The 22456-nt window shown below is 33.0% G+C and overlaps 1 long non-coding RNA gene across 1 annotated transcript; it reads right to left on the bottom strand.

Annotated features, from left to right (window-relative positions):
* Positions 1-1603: 1603 nt before the first annotated feature.
* LOC115506434 lies at positions 1604-22188 on the bottom strand. The gene is made up of 3 exons (XR_003966391.1): positions 22105-22188; positions 16948-16952; positions 1604-1624 (listed from the first exon to the last, which is right to left on the bottom strand). It is a non-coding gene; the product is annotated as an uncharacterized LOC115506434 (long non-coding RNA).
* Positions 22189-22456: the final 268 nt, after the last annotated feature.

A 22456-nucleotide genomic window follows, 5' to 3' on the forward strand; every position in this document is an offset into this window, starting at 1 on the left:
CAAAAGACATGAGGCTAAAATGACTCCTGCACTTACAGTGTATGGAACCACAACCCGTGTGCCTCCTCTGATTTACTCATCCATGCCTTAGGTTTCATTGTCTGAGGCTAAACAGTCACTATGCCTATCGCACAGCCAGACCGAACAGTCATAGAACCAGAGTCTCTGGCTTCTATCATTTCTTCTGGAATCGTATGAAACAATAACAACAGGGCATGAAATCTTCCTTTTCTTAGAACTCTCTAAAATGGGTCAAGTGATTCCACTTGTAATATTACTTCAGGGGGATTAATTCCCCATGAAGCAAACATTAATCAATGGGATCTGGGAGGCAAAAGGAGCCCAGAAGATGAATTCTCTTTCCTATCTTTTTTCCATGGACTACTCTATGGCATGGCTATCCTTGATGTGTGCCCACAGATTGTAAATGTACCATCTTACTAAAGATGTAAAGACTAAAGACTAAAGACTATCTCCTCCCAGCTTCCTTAAAGTGGTAGCCAGTACTGTGATAATATGACTGCATTAGCTGACATTCCTTCTTGTCTTAGTACTCTTTCTCTTCTCCATCTTGAATTTGCACCTCCCCTCACCCCCAAACAACACTGTAACTTAGACCTTTGTTTTGGGTCATATTTTTAGATAACTCCAGATAAGGCAACTATATAAAAACTATCTCCCACATCTGAGACATACTTCAGAAAACATAGCAGTGTACCATGTTGATGCCTATAGGTATAATGGAAAATAGTAATCAAATATGGATTCAAGTTTCAGTACTTTTATCTGTCACATGGCTTTTCAGTCTTTTGTCTTACTGTTTTTTAACCTCTAAATCACAAGATGATTTAACTACATCATAGAGTTTTTGGTAATATAAAAAACTCAAGGTCTATATTACAAAGGAAATTCAGTCAAAAGTTTCCATAAATAAATAAATCTTAGTTCTATCAAATTAATTACATATTTGATATTTATCACATTAATATAATATACAGTATTACTATATAGAAATATTTTATTTTATACTTTGAAGTTTGAGTATAAAATTGGAAGCATTATAGAGAAATGTCTGACTTATATATGATAATATAGTTTTCCATAACCTAATTCAATATGTAACTGTTATCTTTTTCTAACGTAAAAAATAAAAAATGGACGGAAGGAAGAAGAAAGAAAGAAAAGGAGGAAGAGTGGAAGAGAGGGAAGAAGGGTGGAAGAAAGAACGTGAGGAAGGGAGGAAAGAAGAAAAGCTGGGAGAAAGGAAGAAAGAAAGATAGGAAAATGTAATAAATTTACATTCATAAGGTAAGTACCAGGAAAATGTAATAAATTTACACATTGAGAAGTACCAGGAAATACTGCTTTGCTTATTTCTAAGGGAAAAATAGACTCTTAATTAACTGAATTTCAAATTCAATTTTATTTTATTTTATTTGAGACAGAGAGAGAGGAAGAAAGGGAGAGAGGCAAAGAGAGAGAGAATCTTAAGCAGCCTCCATGGTCAGCGTGGAGTGAGTCTGTCATGTGTCTCGATCCCATGACCCTGGGATCATGACCTAAGAGGAAGTCAGGAGTCTAACGCTCAATGTGTACTCAAATGACTGAGCCACCCAGGTGCCCCCTGAATTTCAATTTTAAAGTAAACTTTCAATTTTAAAGTAATCCTAATTTACTTGTTGGCATCAATTGCATGAGAAAAATATATTGGTTTTCTGTTAATGTCAATTTTAACTTTTCACAAACATACTACTCATTTTGGTTAAAAAAATAAAGGTTTACACAAACACATGAAGTTGTAATTGAGGTTTGTTTTCTATTCTAAATAAACATTTTTTAATTAAAACAATTTTAACTCATACACAGGATCTAACACCACCTTCTTGACTGTAATGGTTTTTGGTATTCTCCCAGACCACTAACATGTAGATACAATGTCATTAAAATTAATCAAGGAATTCTAAAATATGCCATATAGTAAATTTCTAATTCTACATTGCCTTCAGAAACATGATATGTAAAGTGTTCCTTGTTCATTAAAAAAAAAGAAAAGCTAAAAGCAAAATATATGCCCTCAGGAATAGAAAATGATTACAGAAGCTATTCCCCAGAACTTCTGCTCTAACTAAACACACGTTATTTCAGGAAATCTTGTTCATTCCAATACTTAAGAGGGTTTATCATTAAACTATAGTTCTTACTATCTATTCTTTTACTATAGTAGAAGCCTATATTTTATCTATTTTTAATTTTTTATCTAATCCTCAATAAAGTCCAGAAAACTAGAAACACTAATTTTACAATTATTTCTGTATACTAGCAAATGTTCATTTTTTTAAAAAATTTTTTTAACGTTTATTTATTTTTGAGACAGAGAGAGATAGAGCATGAACGGGGTGGGTCAGAGAGAGACGGAGACACAGAATCCGAAACAGGCTCCAGGCTCTGAGCTGTCAGCACAGAGCCCGATGCGGGGCTCGAACTCACTGGCCGCGAGATCGTGACCTGAGCTGAAGTCGGACGCTTAGCCGACTGAGCCACCCAGGCGCCCCCAAATGTTCATTTTTAAGATATGATACAGGTTTGCATTTATCTAAATCTCCCCTAGGGAATATCAAATAAGGGCTATCAGATGAGATCACTATCCCTGAATATTTTTGGAGACTGCTCCAAAATCAACATTTTAAAATATGGCAATAAAGGTACAAGTTTAAGTCACACTAAAAGAAGACACCCAAGAGTTCATCATTACTCGCATTTAAAACTTAAGGATACAACAATGACTGAACTCCAAAACTACCTAATTGGATGCTCCATCACTATGCTTTTCTGTCTTGAGAGTCCCGAATACATAAGCTTAAGTCTCTGGGTTTATATCAATCGTGGCTACCAATTCATGGCTTAATTTTCCATTAAATTTTAATCTTTTCCTTGGGCCTCCCCATTATGCCTTCAGAAACTGGTTTTATCACTGTAATATAAAGCAATTAAATTAAATATGTAAATCTTTGGCAGCTTACAGGTTTGCTTTTCTTCTGAGCCAAATTAAAATAGCATTAGATTTAAAACTTGTAAGTTTAGTTCAAATCTTTAAGAACTGAGTTTCTATGTAGTATATTTTTAATGTCTCATTTCAAAATTTAGAACATGACACATTCTAATACTTACATTAAACTAAAATATATCAATCCATAGTCCAAATAAGGAAAATGAAGGGATAAAAGTAACCATTTACTAAAAGACAGAAAAAGAATGTAATTTATGTGGACATACAGACTTTGAAGACATGATGGCCAATAACTCTGTGCTTTTAATCACTTGCTGTGATGTTAAAGACATCCTCAAGTTAATACATTATTTTTATTATTATTATTTTTCAGTAAGCAAAACAAAGAGAACAGAAATATAACTAAACTGAAGGTTATGATTTGATGAAAATATGTTTAGGGATTTAACACTATGATGACAGTTTCAAAATATCTCTTCAAGAACAAATTCATCCACTATATGCCACTGGATTTTAGACGTTTACCAGGCTTTAGTGAATAATATTGTCAGTTACAGAGCAGGGTATAGTTATATGTTTTTTAACATAATTTAAAAATCTCAAAATTCCTTTTCCTGTATAATAATAGTACATATTGACATATATTTTATACTCCTGAAAGAAATAAATATTAAAGAATAATAAAAATAATTTGAAAGGGATATACAAGTCAAAAATAAATAATTCCAAATCATTTAAAAACCAAGAGAAAGGAAATGATTTGTTAAGGTTAAAAATCAAGTGTCCACACAGCTGACACCATACTTAATGGTGAAGAACTGAAATCTTTTCCTCTAAGACTGGGAACAAAACAGGGATGTCCACCTTCACTACTTCTATTCAACATAATATTGGAATCATAACCAGAGAAATTAGGCAAGAAAAAGAAAAAAGAGGTATTCAAATTGGAAAGGAAGAAATAAAATTAACTCTGTTTGCAGATGACATTATCTTATATATAGGAAAGCCTAAAGATTCCACACTGGAAACAAAACACAGCAAAGTGAAACAAAACTTGTTAAAATAAACAACTTCAACAAAGTTGCAGGATACAAAATCAACATGCAAAAATCAGTTGCATTACTTTGCATCAACACCCTGAACAATCTAAGTAAATCAGGACAATTCCATTTACATACAATATCATCAAAAAATAGTGAAGAATAAATGTAATTATGGCTGTAAATGATTTTTTACAGTAAAATCTACAAAATGTTGAAAAAATTTAAAGAAGCCATGAAGAAACGGAAGAACAGCTCATGATCATGGTTTGGAAGACATAATATTATCAAGATGTAAATACTATCCAAAGCAACATACAGATTCAATTCAATGCCTATCAAACTCCCAATGGTATTCTTTTGCAGAAGTAGAAAAAGGTATTCTAAAATTCAAATGGAATCTTAAGCCACCTCAGATAGCCAAAGCAATCTTACAAAAGAACAAAGATAAAGGTTTCACACTTCCTGATTTCAAAATTTACGATAAGGCTACTATATAAACCACAGTGTAGTACAGGCATAGACAGACATATAGACCAATAGATTAAACTAAGAGCCCAGAAATAAACACGTATGTAGTTAAATGAATTTCAATAAGATCTTGATACTAAGATCATTCAAGGACAGTGTTTTCAACAAATACTATCAAGGAAACGATATTCACATGCAAAAGAATGAGTTCCTTAATGTTATATACCACATATAAAATTAACTCAAAATTGATCAAATAATAATATGTTAGAGCTAAAACTATAACCTTCTTATAAGAAAACATAGGGGGAAATTTTCATGACATCATATTTGGCAATGATTTCCTAACTATGACACCAAAAGTACAGGCAGCAAAGGAAAAACAGATTAAATTTTAATCTATTAAAATTAAAATTTTGACTCAAAATTTAAAACTTAGGTGCATCCAAACAATCAACAAAGTAAAAAGACAACCTAAACAATGGAAGCAAATATTTGAAAATCATTTATGTGATAAGAAGTTAACATCCAAAATATATAAAGAATTCCCATAGCACAACAACAAAAACAAACAACTCTATTTGAAAATGCACAAAGGACTTGAATAGACATTTCTCTAAAGAAGATATTCACATAACCAATAAATTCATGAGAGGATGCTCATCTCTAATCATTAGGGAAGTACATTAAAGCTATAATGAGATATCACTTTACACCCATCAGGATGACTACTATAAGAAAAACAACACCAACAAAAAAATAAGTGTTGGATGTAGAGGATGTAGAGACACTGGAACCTTTGGGCATTGTTGGTAAAAATGTGAAATGATTCAACACTATGAACCTATTAATTAAAATTTAAATACAATGTAGCCCACCAATTCTACTTTTACATATATAGCCCAAAGAATTGAAAGCACTTGACTTAATAGATCTTTTTACATCCATGTTCATAATAGCATTATTCACAATAGCTAAGGGTGGAATCAACTAAAATGTTGATTTTAAGAATTACTTTACAGGTGCCTAGGTGGCTCAGGCAGTTAAGTGTCCGACTCTTGATTTCAGCTCAGGTCATGGTCTTGAGGTTTGTGAGTTTGAGCCCAGCATTGGGCTCTGTGCTGACAGTGCAGAGCCTGTTTGGGATTCTTTCTCTACTCTTCTCTCTCTGTCCCTCCCCCACTCATGCTCTCCCATTCTCTCTCCCCCTCTCCTTCTCAATAAATAAATATAAACAAATAAATGAGAATTACTTTAAAGCTATAGTGATCAAGAAAGTATGGTATTGCAATAGGATAGGTAAAAATATTATTGAAACATAACAGATTCTGGAAAGACTGATATATAGACAGCTGGTTTTTAAAAAGACGCCAATCTAAATAATACATTTTGGGAAAGAATGACCTTTTCAACAAATGACACTGTAACAACTGAATATCCAAATGCAAATTTATGTATGTAACAATTTCAGCAAAAAACTGACCTCACCACACACTATGTACAAAAACTAATTCTAAATGTAAGATCCTAGAGTTAGGTGTTACAGCCAAATCTATAAAGCTTTTAGAAGGAAAAAAAAATGAAACAATCTTATATATCTTGGTTTAAAAACAGATTTAATTTTTTTTAATATTTATTTGTTTTTGAGAGAGAGAGAGAGAGAGAGAGAGAGAGAGAGCACGTGCATGAGTGGGGGAAGGGCAGAAAGAGAGAGAGGGACACAGAATATTAGGCAGGCTCCAGGCTCTGAGCTGTCAGCACAGGGCCCAACGTGGGACTCAAACCCATAAACCCCGAGATCATGACCTGAGCCGAAGTTGGACGCTTAACCGACTAAGCCACCCAAGTAACCCTTTTTCTTCTTTAAAGTTTATTTATTTATTTTGAGAGAGCTAGTGAGGGAGGGGCAGAGAGAGAGGAAGAGAGAGAGAATCCCAAGCAGGCTCCACACTATTAATGAATGGAGCCTGATGTGGGGCTCAAATTCAGGAACAGTGAGAGCATGACCTGAGCCAAAATCCAGCATCAGATGCTTAACGAACTGAGCCACCCAGGCACCCCTAACAATAGATCTCCTACATGAGAAAAAGTAGCATGAACTATAAAAAAATTAAATGATAAATTGAATTTTTAACTGACAATAATTTTACAATTTATATTATACTTTAAGAAACTAAAAATCAAGCCACTGATTAGGAAAAAGTATTTGCCAAACATAAATCTGATAAATAACATGGGTACAGAATATATAAAGAGTTTTTACAGTCTAATAATAAGATGACAATCACCCTGATGAAAAACATGGACAAATGACTGAAAGATAACTCTAGAAAAATAGGTACAATGAAAAATATGCACATATACAGATGGTCAATGTCACCAGTCATTAGGAAATAAAAATTCAATCATGGTAAATTACACAATAGCAGTGTAAAATTCAAAAAAACTGGCAATACTAAATGTCTCAATTGATAGTGGAAATGAAAAATAATACATGAAAAAGACATTTTGGCAGTTTCTTATAAATTTTAATACACCACTCCCTTAAATTCAGCAATCCAATTCCTTTACCCAAGGTAAATTAAAATATTTGTCCATAAAAATACTTGTATTCAAAAATTCATAGCAGCTTTACTGCTAATAACTCATTTGGAAACAACCCAAATGCCCATCATAGGAGAATAATAAAAACAAATATGGTAAGTCCATAACATAGAAAACTGCTTTGCATAAAAAATACTACAAACACAGGTAGCAAGCTAAAAGAATCCCCAAATCGTTATGCCACGGGAAGGAAATGAGCTTCAATAATACATAGTTTTTGATTCTGTTTATATGAAATTCTAGGTACGTCAAAATTATAGAGTATAACACTGTTTTCCAGAAGCTAGTAGTTGGGGAAGGTGATTGACTGTAAAGAGGCACAGGGTACGTTTTGGCATAGTTCTGTTCTGTATCATGATTAATGTGGTTGTTGTGTGTCTAAACCCTGGATTGGTGAATTTACATAAGTAAATTGTAAAGAAAACTAACTAAATTCATTTTCCTAAAAAATATAGACAATTAGAAAGTCTAACTAGGAATAATAGTTTTTCTATAATATTGTTTTGAGGCCTTGACATTCTCTTATATTTTGTAACTTTTCATTGCTACTACACATTTTATCCTTAAAAAATATGTTCATAAGATTACACTGATTGTAAAAACCATGTTTTACTGAGTAAATATTTGAAAAAATACTGATGAAATTAAGGATTGGGATAAACATTTTTTTTAAGTGCAAAGAAGCTGAAATTCAAATAATGTTACAGATATAAGTTGCTTAAAAAAAGGAAAAAAAAATAGTGTAAACATTTTAGTGTCAGTTTATGGAAATTTCAACTGAAAATAAAGATAAATAGTAAAATATGGAATTTTAAAATATTAGTTTAAGAAATAATGTTTATATTATCATAAAGTTTAAAGAACTAGTATTAACGCACTGATTTTAGTACTATATATTGCTCCCAAACACTAAAGTATTCTAATCAGGATATTAAAAAAATACAATCCAAGATCAAGAAATAATGACTTTTTTATGACCTTGTAGGTTTTCCTAATGCTCTCATCATTGAGCATCATTAGTTATAAAATATGGCATCACATATTTGAATAACTGAGATATATTTGACTAAGTGGTATTTGATTTCGATGCTACAGTTTCTAAGGAAGCTGTAAAAGTGTTTGAAAATGCTGCCTTTTCTAAAATTAAACATGTTGTGTGATTGTGTCATGAGAATTTTAATATTCCCTGCAGATGTTTCATCACTGATCTGAGCAAAACAGACCATGGTAATAACATCTCCTTACTTTCATAGCTTGCATAAATGAAGAGTTACCAACCAGGTAAGTCCCCTTTGTATTGTGCCCAACTTTTTCATTCATTCCTAATATTTATTGGTATTTTTTGAAGGAAAGATTCATTAGCATTTATATTGCTGTTACTTTATCAACATTTAAAATGACTATCTAGACCTTTTAGTAAAAGAACTATGCAACGTAAGCAGGATGACTAACACATATGTCATTCAAAAAAAAATGGCTAACACAGTAAAAGATAAGGGGTGTGGTTAGAATTTCCATTACTTATGAAGAAAAAGGTGAATTTAGTTTAAAAAAACCTTAAATTTACAATTTTTCTGGTTTCTTCATTCTCTAATATTGTGAGGAAGAATAGGTGAACCTTCATATAAAGTGAGAATCATCCAAAATTTGGTAATATATCCAAAAGCAAAAATGAACTATTAGGACTTCATCAAGGTAAAAAGTTTCTGCACAGCAAAGGAAACAATCAAGAAAACAAAATAGCCTAGGAAATAGGAGAAGATATTTGCAAATGACATATGTGATAAAGGGTTAGTATCCAAACCTATAAAGAACTTATCAAACATCCAAGAAACAAAAAATCCAATTAAGAAATGGACAGAAGACGGGAATAGATATTTTTTCCAAAGAAGACATACAAATGGCTAACAGACACATGTAAGAGGCTCAATATCACTCACTATCAGGGAAATGCAAATCAAAACCACAATGAGATACCACTTCACACCTGTCAGAATGGCTAAAATGAATAACACAGATGTTGTCGAGGACGTGGAGAAAGGGAAACCCTCTTACACTGTGGAAATGCAAACTGGTGCAGCCACTATGGAAAACAGTATGGAGGTTCCTCCAGATGTTAAGAATAGAACTACCTTACAACTCAGCAATTGCATTATTAGGTATTTATCCAAAGGATACAAAAATACTGATTCTAAGGGGCATGTGCACCTCAATGTTCAATGCAGCATTATCAACAATAGCTAAATTATGAAAAAACTCAAATGTCCATCAACTGATAAATGGATAAAGAAGATGTGGGTACATACGCGCGCGCGCGCACACACACACACACACACACACACACAACACTGTAATATTATTCAGCTATCAAAAAAGAATGAAATCTTGCCATGTGCAATGACATGATGGTGCTAGAATGTATTATGCTAAGCAAAATAAGTCAGTCAAAGAAAGACAAATAGCATATATTTTCACTCATCTGTGGAATTTATAAAACAGAACAGATGAACATTGGGGAAAGGAAAAAACTAAAGAGAGAGGGGGGCCAAACCATAAGAGACTCTTAACTATAGAGAACAAACTGAGGGTTGCTGGAGGGAGGTGGGCAGGAGGATGGGCTAAATGGGTGATGGGTATTAAGGAAGGCACTTGTGATAAGCACTGGGTGTTACACGTAAGTGTTGACTCACTGAATTCTACTCCTGAAACCAATATTATACTATATGTTAATGAACTATAATTTAAATTAAAACATGAAATATTTAAAAAAATAGTAAAAGTAAAAATAAAATTAAAAAAATAACAAGTAAGATACCAATTAGCATTAAACAAATCAGAGATATGAAAAAAAAATCAAACTTGGCCAATAACTGGAAGAATCTTTAAAGCTTTTGAAGTAAGAAGATAAGCAAACGAAAAATATGCCACAAGGCAGAAGTGCTACCAATTATAAGAGAAATGAGTGAGTGCAGCAGAGGTGCAGAGGAAGAGAGTAATACCCCTGATAAGGGTTAGGGAAGGGATGGGCAGAAAGAATCATAGAAAACAGTATAGATATAAACCATCTGAATCTGGCATTAAAGAAAGTGCTACATACATGGTGTGATGGAGAAGGTTAATTAACTAGAATCCTGTATATGCTGGTGCCAAGACAGAAGGGCACTTGTTGTGTGAACACAAGGAACCCAGAAACTTTTCCCTTGCTCATTTTTCTTTCATTTAGTAACCGTTAAACTTTATAATAGAGCTCACTTAAATTTATCTATTACTACAGTTAGTACATTATTTATAACATTTTAATAATTTGTATTTATTGGGAAAAATCATTAAAATATTAGTTGAGACAAATTAAAGATTTACAGAAAAAAGAAAAAAAAACGTATCATCTATATTAATTCCACCAAAAGCTACTGTTACATTTGATTTATTTTCTTTTTGACTTTTTTCTATGCATTTGTTTATACAGGTGTGATTTTTACGCTTTACTTTTTCTTTGATAGCATATCATATATATTTTCCCATGAAGAACTTGAAATAACAGGAAATATTTAGTCAAAATGAAATGACAGTCCTTCCCACTTCCTTCTACCTTTAGAATTCAAAAACAAAGCTTATTTTCTTAGACAAAAAGGAAGAAACAAAAATGAAAAAGAGGTGTTCGGGCCTTGAATTTATCAGTTTTATGATTTTAATGCACTGCCATATTTGGCCTAAGTATAGATAGAGTCATTTTGACATGAATATATATTCTAAAGAATTATTAAAAATACTTTAATAAAAGTGTAGTTTTACATTTTTTACCCACAGCATAATTTCCTTCATGAGAGTTGTGTAGGAATAAAAGTAACTCTATTCAACCACAAACTGATCATCATATTAGCAGTGGCTTCATCGTGATAAATAAGAGGTTTTAAATAACTACACAATTGCTTTTATACTATACTATAAAAACCATACTATAAAACCATAAAAAGTATACTATAAAACCATAAAAAGTATAGCAGAGTATTAAGACCTCAGAAGTAAGAAACTTTGAAGCCTAATTATTAATGCCTCCCAAAACCATTACCTTTCAGTGAATTGTCACACTGTAGGACTAAACAGGAACTCATTGACTATTAAGTGTTAAGTATAGATTACCTATGAAGAAGCTGAGGCCTAGAAAGCAGAATTTGTTCTAAAAAGCTAATTTTCTTTATTACCTATCCAGTTATGTTTCTATTGCACCAAAGGCAGTGGCAGAGTTTTAATGAGTTTACTGTGGGAGCAACTGCTCTGTGGAAGAGTGGGGATGCAGAGGAAGCTGGAAAACATAGTCATGGATAATAGCTTAGACTTTTTAATATTACATTAAACAAAATATATCCATTTCCTTGAATCCCAATGATCACCATATTTATAGCAGTAATGTTAAGTGATTTTTATTTCAACACACGTTTGGACAATTAATATTGGCTGCAGGGAACATTATGTTAAAGGAGGATTCTGAAAAAGTGCCATGAATGCTTAGCCAAACTGGAACTAAGCAGAGGAGGAAATGCTATATTTCTCATATCTAGCTTAAATACAATTTTAAGATGATAAAAATAATTGCTTTTAATATTGACATATGCAATAAATCAATGTATTGTACTGATGACTAATGTCTTAGTCACTGACAAAAGTAATCATAGTGTATGTATTACAATCATTTGGGTCATACTATGTGTATATTAAATGCCACTCCATGAGGATACCAATTAAAGTGTGGGTTTTAAATGCTTAGAGACATGAGTGAGATGAATTCAATCTGATTTCTCTGAACCAAAACACCATAGGAAACAGAACTGAGAGCTAACCACAAATTTAGGAAAGCATCATGGAGGACAATAGTGGTGCAGAGGAATACTTAGATTTACCAATTGGTCTTTAAAACTTTCCTATATGTTCAGTTTAACTTACACTTAAAGCACAAAAGTCAAGAATAGGATGGAAAACATGTTCAAATATAATTTTCCAGGTTCTCACAAGTCCTTAAAAATGAACATTTTTTTCCATATTTCAATAAATGGTTAGGTAGTCATTTGAACACGATGTAAATATTATGGGTAGGAAAGAGGTTTGGGGTAACTATATTTGAATTGGTGTTATAAATAACATGTTTAGTTTGAAGAAGTTTAGTATATATGGCTAACTAGCTACTTCCTTGGTATAGGTAAGAGCCTTACATCATTTTTATATGAAATAGATGGAAAATAATGAAAGAGTCAACTATAATTTGTGTAAGTTGGTTTCTATTTCTGATAATGTATTTTTCCTAAATTAGTCACACTAATTACTTTCATTCCCTTAGGTTTAAATCTCTGTTGATTTGTCTTTATTTTATATCTAAAATAGAAAGATTTCCTCTTAAATTATAATCAGGAAAACTTATCAGGGGCACCTGGGTGGCTCAGTCAGTTCATCATTCGACTCTTCATTTCAGCTTAGGTCATCATCTCACAGTTGCGAGATCAAGTCCTATGTTGCGCTCCATGCTGGGTGTGGAGCCTGCTTAAGATTCTTTCTCTCCCTTTCTCTCTGCCCGTACTCCATTCGCACATGTACACTCTCTCTCAAAAAAAAAAAAAAAAGGGGGGGGGGAGAAAAACTTATCATAAAACATCATTTTGAAAGAAACAAAAGTCGCTATGGTAGTTAAACAGACTGTTCCAATAAGATTTCCTTAGTTCTAATACTTATTTTTAACCATTATATAGCTATTCTTATAGGATCTTTTCAAATTTAATTTTTAAAGCACAGCTCCTGAAGAAGAATATATCCAAACTAAATCTTTACATAATGGCCGATTTCTTTAATAGATTCTATTTGATACAGATTCCAAAAAGCTGCCTTCATTTCTTTTGGATCCTACTTCATACTAGGTGTCAACCACTGCAGTGTGCTGGTAGTTTCAGTGGTGTCCCTAATCTATTCCATATTTTCCAAAGATTCCTAAAATGTTTCCCCATGTGAACATGAAGATTAGTATAATATTAGTATTTTTGTTTTATTTCCTCAAGATGAAACAAAAGCTCTGTTCCTTGCAGCTGGCTCAGCCCTCTAGATAAATGACTCTTTCTTGCCTGCCAACCTGTACATACTCATTAAGCTTAGAATGTGGGGTCAATTTAGCCCATACAAAAGAAAAAAGGTTAGTGAAGAAGAAAAAAGAGAAAAGTATGTCATGGATAGGGTACAAAAATGCTGTCTTTGGCAGGCAAAGGAGTAAATGGAGCTCAGCTGCTAGAACAAAAGGTATCATTCAAAGTGAAATTACTGTATCTTAACCCCAGGCACACTTTGATGAGGACTTTTGCTACCTAAATTGAGAAGAGGGAAAGCAAGTATTGAGAAGCAGTTACTCAAGCTCAGACTAACAAATGGTATGCATGAGCATACACTTTATCACATGGAAATGTTTCTTTAATAAATTAATTAACAGGAGAAAATGAGGAAGTGGCACCAATTCCATAGAGTATTTTGAATTTTTTGTTGTTAGTTTTGTTAATAAAAACATGTCTCTGATAATCTGAGAAGAGGGGAAAACACATAAAAGTTGAACCTAGTGTTTATTTTATTTAAGGTTATAGGTTTCTTTTTCCACAAGTGTGTGAGAGAGTACAAATAAGAAATGGCCAGGGGCCCCCAGCAGCCCTTGCCAATTTTAAAATCACTGATGCATAAGGAAACTTCTAGAAGTACATTTTTCTAAGTGATGTATATCATCTTCCAATCTGCTAAAATACAACATAGAAGGAGAGAAAGCAAGATAGATGATTGTCATTTAAGGGAAATATAAAAATAATACGTATCCAAAATAAATGATTCTCTTGGGTACTTGTAAAGCCACTGATTCTGGAATAATAATTAAATAAATAGCAGAAATCTAATTGTGCTTTATTCTAAGTTGACAATACAGGAAAAGAAGGAGTGGTAAATTGTGTTTCTCATGTCTTTTTACTCCAGCCACTTAAACTACTCACTAGTAAATATTTGTTTTACAGAAATGTTAGAAGTCACTAAAACTCTCTTCTGAAAGATGGTGGAGAATGGATAAGCTACTGTTCTGTAAAGGAGCGTCTGGGTTAATATAAGTAGTGCATGACAACTAGCTGAATGATAAGCTTTTACTAACAATCACCATCTAGTGTCCCTAAAGGTGTGAGAAATTAAACTAAATGGCCATATAAAGTATACTTAGGCAACCAGTGTTCATTTTGGGAGATTACTTCCACGCCTAAGAGAGGGTGCTTCTCTGTGAAACATTTCAAAACCTATGGCTTATTCCTGTTGCCTACATACATACACATGCTCAGATGAGGCAATATTTTGTCAGCTTTATCTGGCAGAAAATCAGGAAAATGAAATGTGAAGTGTGGGTTTCAGGATTATATAATTTGGATTACTTAGCAAGCAATCTGAACCATGCACAAAAAAAACAGGATAGAATAAAGGTTTGAGTGATTTATGGTCCAAAAGGACATACTGACTGCATTCATTCACCACCTCTCATTCAGTCTTTATTAAAATTAGAAGGTTTGAGGTCTAACTTAAATTTCTTTTTTTTAAGATTTTTAAAGTTTATTTATTTTGAGAGGGGGGAGGGAGAGAGAGCATGTGTGAATGGGGAAGGGGCAGAGAGAGAGGGAGAGAGAGAATCCCAAGCAGGCTCCATACTCAGCACAGAACCCGACACAGGGCTCGATCTCACAACCATGAGAACCTGACCTGAGTTGAAACCAAGAGTCATTTAACTGATTGAGCCACCAGGTGCCCTCTATCTTAAATTTCTATCTTAATATTTATCGGTTATACTTCTACTGCTTTAGGGCAACCCGCAGCATTCATTAACCATGTTTTATAAACTATTTCCAGTGATGGATTTCTAGGTTATCTTCAGAGCCTCACTTCTACAAAATAAACACCATAATGTAAATCTTTTTCCATATCAACTTAATTTCTGAAATTGTTGTGTGACTTGACTTCCTTTCTGTTAGCAATGTAACAGTCCACATGTTCAGTCTTTCCCCACTCCATAAGAACAACTAGTTGGCTTCCCATTCCTGAGGGAATCCTAATGGGAAACACACCAATTTGAAAAAAAAACAGCTGAGGAAATCCACACAAGCCACCTAGAAAAATCAATATAATTCTTCATTCTTAACTACTCTGGCAAGATCCCATATTCTTAATGGTCCAACAAGAATCACCACACTTTAGGGAAACACATATTAATGAAGGAGAAAGATTGCAAATAAGAAAAAAGCCCTGATGGTTGATGAAACAAGAGACCTTTAAGAAGAGAACTTTAAAAACACTGTGATACATAACCTCAGTGTAATTTTGAGAAGATGGAAAGGATGCTAGAAGAAAAGTCTATTTAAAGAAGAAATAGACTTTGGAAATTAGAAGTGTAATTGTTAAAATAAATTCAATAAAAATCTCTGACACATGTTAAAAACATTTAAGAACACAGATGAAATAAACAACAATATAAATGTATTATTTATGTAAAATACAGATTTTAAGTGCCTTTTCAGCAATTTTGGTTTCCAACAGAAAATGCAAAACCAAAAAATTAAAGGTCATATGTTTTGAAATAAAAAATAGAATATATTGTTTTAGAATGAATAAAATATGTAAGTTTTATATTGTAAAGGTCTACAAAATCTAGGTGAGGATTAAAGAGGAAGTCATACCCCCAGAGATTTGAATTAATACTTTAAACATTCAAAATCAAAAGGAATATTCACAGGTATTTAAAAGCTTGAAGCACTTTTGTACAAAGACTGGTTTTCTTCTGTGTGACCACATCAGAAAATAAGATGCAGACCAATGTGATAAAATTTCAGTGATTCAGACTTAGCTTCCCTTGTTTCCCACTCTACATAGAAAGAAAGAAGAATAAAGTCAAAGAACTTAAGTCTGATGGCTGCTAATGTGATAAAATAGTTAAGGGAAATAAACAAAGAATGGAAAGTAGCTTTGAAAAAGTGGGCATCAAAATATGATTGTTTACTACTTAGTCCATTTAATGACTGTGTTGATACTCATACTTGACTGTATGCTCATTATTAGTATGTATGCTGTTAAAATATTAAGTAGCTTATGAAAAAAAAACATTATGGAAAGTTTTTTAAATATTGCAAATAGGGGCACCTGGGTGACTCAGTCAGTTGAGCGTCGGAACTTCAGTTCAGGTCATGATCTCACAGTTCTTGGGTTCGAGCCCCGCATTGGGCTCTGTGCTGACAGCTCAGAGCCTGGAGCCTGCCTCTGATTCTGTGTCCCCCTCTCTCTCTGTCCCTTCCCTGCTCATGCTCTGTCTCTGTCTCTCAAAAATGAATAAACGTTAAAAAAATTTTTAAATTGCAAACAGACATATTTTGTATTTTGATCACTATTTGCCAAGTACAAAAATAACAAGAATTGGGGCACCTGGGTGACTCAGTTGGTTAAGTGTCCGACTTCGGCTCAGATCATGATCTTGAAGTTCATGAGTTCGAGCCCCATGTCCGGCTCTGTGATGACAGCTCAGATCCGGGAGCCTACTTTGGATTCTGTGTCTCCCTCTCTCTCTGTTCCTCCCCCACTTGCTCTCGTTCTCTCTCTCTCAAAAGTAAAATAAAAGATTAAAAAATAACAAAGAATAACTATTACTATGATAAGAAATTTGTTTTGGGGTTCATATGTATTCTAGGTAATAATTAATGGAAATATTCTGATTTTAGAGAACACATAAGCAACTTTTTCTTGTTTTTCCTTCTGTCCTCCTGTAGCATTTTACTCTAAGATAAAGAAAACAAAATCTATGATTTCTTTTAGCAGACTTATTTTTCATACTCCAGATTATTTAATCTGTTACAGAGGCAAGAGAAGGTTTCGGTAAAAAGCATAACAGATGTGATTTCACCATAAGAAAATAAGCATTTAAACGATAAGATGTGATATATGTTGGGAAGAAAATATTAAACCAATGAAAAGAAAATCATCTGTATTTATGATAACTTAAACTAAATTCTATGAATATCATGGGAGTCAAAAAGAAACTATCTTACCTTACTTGTTGCCTGGCACTGCCTGAATCAATTGTTCAAAATCAAAATTAAAGAAGCAAAACCAGAAAGATAAAGGCTGGATTTTCTCCTTGCTTCACCAAATTATGGTCATAAATATTACATCAACAGAGAGGAATTTATGGTTTCTCAAAGAAGCCTTAAGCAATTGCATATGGCTCTCAGTCCATGAATATCTCCCAATGGTCTTACAAATAACCTCAAAAAACTTACAAATTTTTGTGAACAAAAATGCTTATCAATTAGTAAAGTTCCAACTTTTAAAGGAAAAACACACCATTGTCACCTATTATTTCCCTTTTGAATATTAGGGAAAAAAGAATAAAGGGAGTTTGACACAGGAATTCTATACATAGTTTTCTGTTTCAATTATTTGAGTGGACATTTTTATTAAATGATTACCTTTTTTTCTTTTTCTTTTCTTTTTTCTTTCTTTTTTTTTTAATTTTTTTTCAACGTTTTTTATTTATTTTTGGGACAGAGAGAGACAGAGCACGAATGGGGGAGGGGCAGAGAGAGAGGGAGACACAGAATCGGAAACAGGCTCCAGGCTCTGAGCTGTCAGCACAGAGCCTGAAACGGGGCTCAAACTCACGGACCGCGAGATTGTGACCTGGCTGAAGTCGGACGCTTAACCGAATGCGCCACCCAGGCGCCCCATTCTTTCTTTTCTTTTTTTTTTAATATGACAAACATTCCAGCTACACTTGCCGAGATGCTGGACACCTCGCTATGGTTAAATAAAAAAGATCGGAAAGCTTCTGATGATGTAGCAGTTTTGCTTATTACTTTCAGCTAATTCAATCCATCTGGGGTAAAAACATACCAGTGTGAATTTACATAGCCAATAAGTTTCCTGTTTTATATGTTGTGACAAAACAATGTTCCAGCATGCTGGTCTTCCATGTGAAAAGGAATCATCTTATCTGCCTACAGCAAATACAATCTCACAGAGCATCTTTCAAGTAAACTAAACTACGCAGATATGGAGCCTGGTCCTTCTTTTGGATTCTAAGTCTGATTTCATTTGTTATGAGTTCAAAGAATCTGAAGGAGTCTTTGTTTTCATGAATGGCTAGAGTTAATGTATTTATGTTCTGTCCTCCTTATATGAATCATCTTTGAAGCAATGTTGATTCAAACATCAGGATTTTTTCTTCCTTTTATTTTTCATCAGCCATTTAAATATTATCTATCCTCTGAAGTTTTGCTTATCCCTTGTAGAGTTAGCTCATAGTTTTGTTTTTTGCTGAAACTGCTCTTTATGTCATCAGGAATAATAAGTATGCATAAATCATGTGCCATTCTTTGAGGATTCAAAATTACTTCTGCCTGTAAGGAGTTTATTATTTAGTTGCAGAGAAGGGACAGACACCAGATGATAAATATTATAAGGTAGCAAAGTCTATGAAGATTGAGGAAGTTATACCCAAAGACTGAGGCATTCAGGGAGGCTTCCACTAAAGGACAGTATTTAAGGTAGTTCTTGAAATTGGGCTGGGAAAGTAAGAAGGGCTCAAAAAAAAAAAAAATCTCTAAGATGAAGATTTGCATGGTATGCTGATGAAGCCATCTAAACCAGAGGGTTTATGAAGGATCACAGAGAAGCAGACTTGAGTTAAGTGAGGCTGAAACAATTACTTCATAGAGTCTTGGGAGACTTGGGTGGGAAAAGCCCGAAATACAAACATATATATTTCATGATTATTTCAGAATACTTTCTCCTTTGTCCTACTTGGTTGAGCATCAAATGATATATTCAAGACATAGCCAAGCATTTATGTCTTGTGTGTTCAATATTTTTATGTTTATTGAATAATCTCTTAATTTTATAATAATTGATTTTCTGAGTGATACTTTGATGTTTTTACATTTAATTTTAATAAAATGTTTTTCTACTGGAAAAATGCATTCATATCCATTATTTATTATAAATTATAAAACCTTTCTAGTTTGTTTTGAGATGAAAAGATACACCCACTTTTTATTTATTTGTCTTACTTTTCAGTTTAAAATGGAACACACTTTCATATTTTAATGTTATTTTGTTAAGAAGCTGGAAAAACTCTAATCGTTCCTCTAAATTTTAAATATAATGATAGAAAATTATTTTTAAAGTATTAAATATTTGAAAACTTAAACACATAATATATCAAAAAGTCAGAAATGTATGAGCAGCTTAAAATTAAGAGTCACTAGGCATATATGTCTAGTTCTTTATACTTTTTTAAGTAATATTCTTCCTAAGTAAGTTACCGTAAGATCTACATATTAACAATAATAGCTGTATTGGTTGAGATCTGATATGTAAATTTCAAAAAGGACCAAACAGTAATGTCAAGAACAAACAAACCCAGTAATGACAAAGAGGAGCTACCTATAATATGGAACCAAGAAGACTGCAGTAGTCGCAGGGAAAAGAAAAATATGCAATAAAATATCTTGCAAATTAATTTTGAGTTCAAAAGATTCTGCCAGTTAAAATGTCTTCCTAAATGAGCAAACTGAAATGCTTACAGTTCTGAGCCCTATATTCAAATTTAATTTATTAATAATGATGAAAATTGTTATGATAATGATAACGGCATTGAAGTAGTAAGGATTTGACATTCATGGAATTTTTGAAAATTTTATTGATTTACAGAAGGAAAGATTTTAATGACCTATTCAGAAAAAGAATATCAGATAGGTGAGAGGAGGAAAATAACAATTATTGACTACCAATATATGCCATATTCATTATATAGATTATTTAACTCACTCAACAACAGTATACAGTTACTGACGCAATTCCAATCAGGGTATTTGCCTAAGTTCACACATCTGGGTAAGAGAGGAAATAAGGAATCAAAATCCGCTGCCTAACCTTAATATTCATATTGATTTTACTCAAATAAAACACTTCTATGCAGAGGCCATCTCTCAGATGTTACCTAGCTTCTGGACAGAGTAGGCTCTGAAAATGATTCAAATATAGTAATATTAATAATAAAGTTATTCTGTAAATTTGTAGCACAGACCAAGGCAAAGACTGAAATTTCCGTAACCAATATCCATTTTTTTCCTTCTCACCTACGAAAATCATCCTAATCTCATCAAGGAGAATAAGCCTGCATTTTACAATTTCCCTTGAAGATTGTAGTACTCATATTACACAATTCTAGTTAATAGGATATAAAGGGAAGTTGTTGACTGTATCTTTGGTGAAATCTCCTTAAAATGAATCAGTGAAGGAATGGAGCATGGTTGAAACCATGGTGTGTAATGTTTATTCTCTGCTCTTCTAGTCAGGAAAACTGACTTAATGGCAAGACGTGGGAAACATTCTTGGAACTACGAGTCAATTTTTCACAAGTAAGAAATAAGTGATTAAAATTTCAAAGGATCCTAGATTCCTGATGGTATTATGGAGTCCTCACCAGTTCCAGCTATGCTTTACCAAATTTTGCACAAGGAAAAAAAAAAATACATTAAATGTTCAAGCCCATATTTTTTCAGATTTTGCAACTTATATCCTAAAACAAAACCCTAAATTACTAATCTACAATAAATCCACATGCCAGTATACACAAAATGCTATCTCTTATCATTGTGTCTATGTGTTATAAAATATCCAGACAAAAATTTAAGAAAAAAAAAAAAAGGCCATTCAAGGGGCTCCTGGGTGGCTTAGTCAGTTAAGCATATGACTTTGGCTCAGGTCATGATTTCATGGTTCAAGGGTTTGGGCCCCACATCAGGATCTGTGCTGACAGCTCAGAGCCTGGAGCCTGCTTTGGATTCTAGGTCTCCCTCTCTCTGCCTCTCCGCCACTCTCTCTCTCCCTCTCTCTCTCTCTCTCTCAAAAATAATAAACATTAAAAAAAAAGACCATGTTTTTTTCTCATTTTAATTTTGTAAAGACACACACAAAGACTGGATATCTATCATGTAATTAATCCTTGCTTCAGAATGAAACTATGCTAAAAGAAAGAAAATGCCATTTATAGAAAATTTACTTAACTTATAACAATCAAAAAATTACAGGAATAAAACATATTTGGGTCCTAAGTGATCTAATTTATTCTATCACCCTACAATGTCTATGAATCAGGTACAACTGGGTACAGACACTATAAAAGTAAAATGTTATGGTATCTCAACTTTATGCAATAAACTTTTATGGGGAATAAGAGTAAACAGTCTATGAAATTCCAAGCCAAAATATTACCATATAAATAGGAATATCAATATTTTATACTAAAATAGTATGCAGGTACCATTTATTTAGCATTACAGTCTTTACAGTGTTGGCAGCATTCTAATTTACATCTTCAATTATCAGTTACTAATTTTACAGTTACAGAGGTATTTCGGTCAATTCTTTTTTTTTTTTCTTATACCTATTGCAGTTTTTGTTATATGAATACTTTTTTTTTTACATTTTTAAATTTCAGTATTGTTAACATACATACTATATTACTTTCAGGTGTACAATAGAATGATCCAACAATTCCATACGTTATTCAGAGGTCATTATGATAATTGTATTTTTTAAACCCCACCACCTATTTCACCCACCTACCCTGCCTACCTCCTCTCTGGTAACCAGTTTCTTCTACATAGCTGAGTCTGTTTCTTGGTTTGTCTCTCTCTATCTCTCTCTCTTTTTTTTTTTTCCTTTGCTCATTTGATTTGCTTCATAAATTCCACATATGAGTGAAATCATATGGTATTTTTCTTTTTCTGATTTATTTCATTAGCATTACACTAGCCCCATCCATATTGTTGCAAATGGCAAGATTTCATTTTTTATGACTGAATAATATTCCATATATTATATATATTTTTAATATATAATATGATATATATATATATATATTATATATTATATATATCTCCACACCTTCTTTAACCATTCATCTATCGATAGACACTTAGGCTGCTGCCATAATTTGACTATGGCAAGTAATGCTGCAATAAACATCAGAGTACATGTATTCCTCTGAATCAGTGTGTTTGTATTTTGGGGGTAAATACCCAGTAGTGCAATTATTGGATCTTAGGGTATTTATTCTATTTTTAACTTTTTCAGGAACATCCATTATATTTTCCAGAGTGGCTGCAACAGTTTGCATTCTTACCAACTTTACACCAGGGTACCTTTTTATCCACATTCTTGCCAACACGTGTTGTTTTTGTGTTGAGGATTTTAGCCATACTGACATGTGTGAGGTGATCTCTCAATGTCGTTTTGA

The sequence above is a fragment of the Lynx canadensis genome, chromosome A1, assembly GCF_007474595.2.
Source record: "Lynx canadensis isolate LIC74 chromosome A1, mLynCan4.pri.v2, whole genome shotgun sequence".
Classification (NCBI taxonomy): Eukaryota; Metazoa; Chordata; class Mammalia; order Carnivora; family Felidae; genus Lynx; species Lynx canadensis.